The sequence below is a fragment of the Pinus tabuliformis genome, chromosome 6 (assembly GCF_031772625.1).
Source record: "Pinus tabuliformis cultivar Carrire ecotype Pingquan chromosome 6, CPIR1, whole genome shotgun sequence".
NCBI lineage: Eukaryota > Viridiplantae > Streptophyta > Pinopsida > Pinales > Pinaceae > Pinus > Pinus tabuliformis.
The window spans coordinates 354079111-354086967 of NC_142292.1; positions in this window are offsets into that span (position 1 = coordinate 354079111).

Below are 7857 nucleotides of genomic sequence, written 5' to 3' on the forward strand. Positions count from 1 at the left end.
ATGACATGGATCAACTCCTTTCTTCATATCAAATTATCTCCCAAGTATACAATAGTGCATCAACAAAGGAAAGTAGTCTGATATTTAAAAGAAACAATCATGTTCCATAATTTCACCAAAGCATTCACAAACTTACAATAGTGCATTCTTTGCAAATGTTTTTGATAAAATTCTGGACCCTTCTCTAAATGCATGAGAAGGGTATAAATACTATTCTAACTAATGTGCAAAAATAGATTATACAAAAATTTGAGGAGGTTTCAAACAACCTTCCTCCTAACTAGTTAACTAACTCTAAAAATAAACAGTGGCTTGATGAGCAGAGGCTGATATTATGATTTGCTATCTGCCAGCTTATCCTTCAAATCACATATTTCGGTCATCGGTTTGACTTGAGGAGGTGCCCCAAAATGTGTTTTGACCTGTCCTACGAAGATCGCATTGGTGAGAGGTGGTAGCATCCGCTGAGTCAAATGAAGTGAGTAGTTAAGGGTCATGATTTGGCCATGCGGCTTGACGAGGTATTGCCAATACAAATCCCAGTTGGTCTTTGCCAATTTTGCGATTACTTCCCTTTGAGTTTCTGTTTTTTGCTGCCAACTTTTATGAAAATCACTTAAATCGGGCATTTCTTTTAGATTGCCTTGTTTTACCAGTTTGGTTGTGGACAGAGTGTGGTTTACTCCCTTGATTATTTTCTTCGCCACCCCAATTCCTCTCGCCACTGCTAGCTCCGCTTGCTTGATCCTTGCGTCCCAATCCATGAAAAGGATGTCCTTGTGAGTCTCCTCAATCTTAGGCAGATTGGTTTTCCTCCCATCTTCTGTTTCTTGCCATTCGATGAACTCTGAGATTCTGGTGTTTAGATCAGTAAACTCAGTTCTATGGCCAATCTCTTTATCTATTAACTGGTTTCTATTGATCAAATAAGGAGCGATGTGTGACATCTTTTCGCAAAATTTCTCTTGTTGTTTCATCAGGAGGGAATTCAATTCTAGTGCCTCTTTAATGAACTCCTCGACAGTAGGAGTATCCTTATATCTTTCCATGGCTTGCTGCAATTCTTGGAGTTGCATATTTTTGGCTGATATATCAGCTTCATGGCTTATCTTCAGGACCTCCATGCTCTCTTGCAATTGGGCGAGCTGGTCAGTGACTTGCTTGTTGACACTTGCCCTCTCTGTTTCGAGTTGCTGCTCGAGCTGTGCGATCTTATCCTCCTTTTCTCTCAACAAAATAGAGACTTCGGTGGCTTTTTCCATGGTGGCCGTTGCATATGCTCCCGTAAACTGTGACAATCTAGTCAAGTTCTCAGCTGGGTTGGAAGGAATGTCTCTCCAGACTATGTCCATTGGCTCGTTTCCAGGTGGAAGCTCAGGTGTTTCTACCCTTCTCCTTTTCCTCTGTCTTCTTACTACAACCTTGTGCAGCGGGCTGTAGAACACATCTAGAGGAGGGATTTCAGTCACTTTCAAGACAATCTCTGTTGTGGGCAGAGCAGGGATAATCTCAGTCTGCTGAGACATTGTTGCTTGCTCATCTATTGGCTTGGACTCTGTATTGTCCTGATTATGCAGAGGAGTTTGACACTCCATTGTTTCCTGGGTATCTATGGTGTTGGGAGTGTCTTGCAGTTTCTTATTAAACTAATCCCACTCCTGTTCCAAACTGTCAATTTTGACCTCTGAACTGATCTCTTTAGGTGGGGTGCTCATAACCTGTTTCTCGGCTGACTTCCTGCTGGATTCTACTGTGTTATCGGTGTCATGGGCCTTCCCTGTATCCAGTGTTTTCTCAGTATTTACCTGAGATTCAATGCGAGAACTAGGTCCTTCGCTATTGACAGTCACACTGGGTGTGGGCTTGTCCTTGATTTTCAACAAGTGCATCGGGATTATTTCGAGCCTTCTGTTTCTGAATTCCTGAAAGTTTCCAAAATCTCCAGGACTCAGATTTTCCCTTGCCCATTCAAACAATTGTTCGAAGGATTCAGCCGACTGTAACAGGTCTTCAAAATCGTTAGCCTCGTGGTTATATGGCTTGATCTTTAGCACAATAGTGATGTTATATGCTACCTTGTCGGGATCAAATTGCCTTTTCGGCAAAGTATGAAGCCTGAGGCCTTCCATGCTTACTGATTCCTTTATCGCATGATTAAAATTTGCCAAAGAAAAAGAACCGCACTTGATAGGAAAAGATGGCCATAACAATTTCTTACTTTCTTTGAGAACTTTGGTCAGGCCTTTTCCCACGGTCTGGTAGGCGATTTCCCTTGCCAACAATTTATCAGAAATATATAAGGGGAGGACATGTGGGTCTGTTGTGCTACCAAAAACCCTAACATAGGTGAACCATTCTTCAACAAAATATTTGCCGACAACCAGAAGGTCTGTAGCAGCTTCTTGGGAAAATCTGGGGGCTTTCCTATTGAAAATTAATTGATGCAGCGGCAAAATAACAACATGATATATTTTATAGAAATGGGGTATGTAATGGGATTCCCACATTTGCTTATGTCTAACATGGATAGGGTAGGGGTCCTGTAAGGTTCATTTCCAACCCATGATTGGAAATTTAGTACAAAAACAAATGGCATCCATAATGTAGGCACTAAAATAGAAAGGAGGAAGGTTCTCTGGAGAGGAGGATCTCTTCTGTCGACATTCGGTGAAGATGGTGTTTAGGTTATTAGATAGGATGGTGGACCAATTCATAATGTGGGAATTAACACAGGCATCAATCAAAGGAATCCATTCTATGGAAAACCTAGCATTATTTGGTAAACCCATATAGTCTACATAACATAGCAGCTGCATAGTTGTAGGGGTTTGCCAAAGAGGCTATAGCATACATACCTGATTTCTCGAATTTGAATTTGTTCTCCAACACTCTCCAACCTTGAATCACCTTGAAGGGATCTTGGTTCTTCTTTGCAAAGTTGGCCACATATGTGGTATCATATATATCATCAGGGTCAGGTATATGGTACATTTGTTTCAGGTCCTCTGCTCTTAATGACCCCATGAGTTCCATTTGCGAATTCCTAAATTGTCTATCTTCAATTGTGAGGTTTTCCACCAGCCACCTGATCATATCCATGTATGGCAGCATTTTAGCTCTCGCTCCTATCCTATGAATGATTTGAAATGTGATCTTAAATAAAGACTAAGGTATTACAAACTTATGTGCAGGAAATGCCTACATTACTTAGTGCAATGGATCGATAAGATTGTGAATAATATAGATAATCAACAGTTAAAAGACGCAATAAAACACATATCAACACAGCCAAATGATAAAGGAGTTCACCAGACTTACTGGCTACGTCTCCTAGTCCAAGCTTTCAGTGCGACCTCTATATTATGTCTTCAAAATAGAGATTACAAGTGTGAGCTCAAACATTGAGTCTCAACATAATAGCCAGTGGCAATACATAGAGTTTACACTTTAAAACAAAGTGTCATGACCTCCAGAACCCCCGGATGGCTTCACAACCTTTGCTTAGCTTTCCACCTCTGTAATCTGGCTCTCTGGCTCTCTGTCCTGTTTGGCACAGTTTCTTTGTTTATTTCTCAATTGCTGAACTCCCCTATTGTTCTATGTTATTCGTGTTTTTATAACATGTTTTTGTTACAAAAACGCTTAAAGTGTGGAAACCAATTTGTTCATAATAGAAATAGTTTGAACGAAATGACCGGCGGGTGCGGATGGTCTCGACTGTCCGGCCTTTCTCCGGCGCTAATCCCGAAACAGATGAATCAGACGGCTGTCATGCCTCATTCGCCAATAGCCCCTTTGACCGTTGATCTACGCTCCATTAATCCAACGGCTGACGGCCATTTCGGGCGGCCCACTTGCACGAGGATTACCCGCCCGAAAAAGTGGTTTCCTCTCTCTTGCGTCGTGCTACGTGTCAGCTAATGTATGGAATCGTGCAGAGCCCGTCCAATACCGCTTAGTGCTTGAAGCCTGTCTGAAATACCATTTACAAAGAAATTTATTGAAAAACCTGACGAAAAAGCTTTAAGTCGGAACTCAAATGATTTACACCCAAATCTATAACTCCTTTCAAGTCCGACATATCGCATAGTCTTTGGGCCTATGGTTAAGTCCTCCCTTTGGTAACATTGCGATGCGATGAAGTGATCTCCACCATTGGATCTGCGCGCCCGATCTGACGGCTCTCGTTATATTGCTAGATCGTTGATCGCACTTCCCAATGGGCTGCCTCCGATACGTTCCACTGGCCACCTTCGATGCGATATCGCTGATTCAATCCCGACCATTGATCTGGCAGATCCAACGACTTAGTTTCAACGATACATCATTTCTGCTTCTCTTGGATTTCCGCCATTTCTTAGTGTTTTTACTTTTAATCTTTGTTTCCAATATTTGAAGACTTAGAGGTTCAAGATCCATCTTGGATCACGCCTCCCCACTGAAAAGATTTTGGACCACCAAAAGTTGGTTTTAAGCATCGATCAAGTGAGGATACTGTTCCTTCACTTGTCCAATTTCTATCCATCCTGCCTTGCATTGATTTGAACCCTTGAGTCCTACACTTAGGTATTCAAAATCCCCTCGACGCGTAGTTCTCACCTTCCTGTCCAGAACTGTGTCCTCCTGCAACTCATTGAGATACTCAGACAACAGATCCTCAATAAAAGGAAACTGACCTTGCTCTTCAGGATCTTCAATCATTGAAGGTTCATACAATCTTAAGTTCTCTGCATTAACGACTGAATAGATCTGCATATAAGATGGTAAATCAAGGCAAAAAGTATTTTCACGAATTTTTTCAAGTATTTGGAAAGGTCCATACCTTATTGGTTTAAGCTTATTACCTTCACCCTGCATTCTGTCTTTGCTGATATACAGCCAGACTTGATCACCAACTTGGAAACTATGCTCAACTCGATGCTTATCATGTCTTGCCTTGTACTTGGCTTGACTTCTTTCCAGCTGTTCTTGTACTGCCTGGTGAATTTCCTGGATTCGTTCAATGAACTTAGTTGCTTTGTCTACATCACTGTGTCCATCAACTGCTATGTCTTTACCAAAGACAAAATCCAAGGGGTACTTTGGTATAAAACCAAAACAATTCTCAAAATGAGATCTTTGAGTAGAAGAGTGTTTGGCGCAGTTGTAAGCATGTTGTACATAACACAAATGCTCATCCCAAAGCTTGGGATGCTTGCTGCAATAGCCTCTGAGCAATTGGATCACTATCCTATTGACCACTTCTATCTGACCATCTATTTGTGGATGAAATGTTGTGCTTTTCTTCAATCTGGTGTCCATTAACTCCCATAGACTTGACCAAAACTTCCCAACAAATCAAGAATCTCGATCAGATACAATAGAAGTGGGTAACCCAAAATGAACCCATACATTCTGAAAGAACAACTTTGTTGTTTGTTTAGCTGTAACCTGCTTATTACATGGTACCAAAATAGACATTTTACTGAACCTATCCACAACTACATACAAATAATCATGACCTTTCCTAGACTTTGGCAATCCCCCAACAAAATCCATGGAAACACTTTCCCAAGGACGAGAAGGAATTGGAAGTGGAGTGTACAAGCCTAATTTTCTATTACTGGGCTTGCTTATAGCACACATAGTACACCCTTTGATATATCTAGAAACTATCTCATGCATTCTTGGCCAATAACAGAACCTTTGCAATTGTGCAACTATTTTACTTACACCAAAATGACCTAATATGAGAGAAGTATGTGCTTCTCGAATTATGTTAACTCTTTCAGTTTGTGGAATGCATAACTTTCCCAAATGATATAAGAGTTGGTCCTTTACATAATAATCCAATTCTTCTACCTGCTTGCCATGACTTAAAGTTGCATATACATCTTTAAAATCTACATCTTGAGCATATTGTTCAATGTAACTTTCATGAATTACTGAGTTATGCTTAAGTATAGTAGATGCATTTATGATTGGTCTTGATAACATATCTGCAACCTTATTGTGTATGCCTTTCTTATATCTGATGACAAGATGAAATTGTTGTAGAAAAACCATCCACCTATAATGTCTTGATTGTTGCAATTTAGTTTGTGGGTGAAAATATTGAAGTGGTTGATGATCTGTATGTATGATTGTTTCTTTACCCATTATGTAATGTTTCCACTTTCTCACACTTTGTACTAATGCATACAGTTCTTTATCATATGTAGGATAATTAAATACTGTAGAAGTAAATGTCTCAGAATGATAACATATGGGCTTCCTGTGTTGCATCAACACTGCTCCCATGGCATAGTCACTGGCATCTATCTCAATCTCAAATGGATGTTGAAGATCTAGCAGTGCTAGTACTGGTGCTGTACTAATTTTCTCTTTCAAGGTGTTGAAGGCTTTCTGTTATTTGCCTCCCCACTGAAACACCTGTTTCAAACTTGTTAAAGTATGTAAAGGAGCTGCAATCAATGAAAAGTTAGCAATAAACTTTCTCCAGTATTGTGCTGCCCCTAGGAAACTCCTAACTTCTGAAGCAGATTTGGGTTTAGGCCAATTCACAATGACTTCAACCTTAGAGGGATCTATCTTCAATTCACCACCCCCTACAATATAACCCAAATAATTTAAAGATGTTCTACCAAATTCACATTTCGACAGTTTTAGATAGAGATTTTCTCTTTTTGAAACATCTAAAGTCTTCTTCACATGCTTTACATGTTCATCCCATGTCTTACTAAAAACAAGAATTTCATCTAAATAAACTATTACAAAATCATCAATAAATGGTCTACATCATTCATAACTTGCATAAATGTAGCAGGAGCATTAGTTAGGCCAAAAGGCATAACCAACCATTCATAAAGTCCTTGCTTTGTCTTGAAAGCAGTCTTCCAGGCATCCTGTTCTGCGACTCTGATCTGATGATAGCCACTTCTTAAATCTAACTTAGAAAAGTAAACTGCTTCTTTCAATTGATCTAACAAATCATCTATTCGAGGAAGAGGATAATGATTCTTGATTGTTATTTTATTTAGTGCTCTAAAATCAATACACATTCTCCACAAACCATCTTTCTTTCTCACCAACACGATTGGCGATCCACATGGCGATGTGCTTGGTTGTATAAACCCCTTGTCGAGCAACTCCTGTACCTGCTTCTTTATCTCTGCATTCTCTAAAGCTGATAACTTGTACATTCCAATGTTAGGTAGTGGAGCATCTTGCTGTAAATGAATATCATGTACTATTTCCTGCTTGGGTGGCAAACCTTTAGGTTCTTGAAATATAATATCATACTCCGAAACAACTTTAACTAAATCAGCTTTCTGTCTAGGATCACAGCCTTCAAATGCATTGGATTTTTCAGGATCCTTTGCCTTTACAACCATTAGTAAAAATTTCTTACTTGAATTCACAATTCTTTTCATCTGCCTTGAGTTTATGAGAGAGTAGTTATCTTTAAGTTTATGAGCCCTTACAGTGTATTCTATTCCCTCTTTAGTGAGTTGACACTTATTCTCAGCTCTATAGAAAATAGCTTTTCTATTATACAAGTATGGACTTCCTAAAACAATACCACATATATCCAATGGAACTATATCTAACTCAACCTCATCTACAAATGTTGATCCAATAGCAAACCTAAGTTTACATTGTCTCGTTACTTGTAGCTTTGTTTTATCACACACCCAACCTAATGGATATGGCTTCTTATGAGGCTTTGTTTCTAATCCCAACTTCTTTACAATTGTTTCAGAAATCAAGTTTACTTGTGATCCACTATCAAATAAAGTATCAATCTTATTATGCTTGGAAATTACTCTAATATGAAATAGCTCATTTCTTTTCCTCTCATTACTTTCATTATCAATA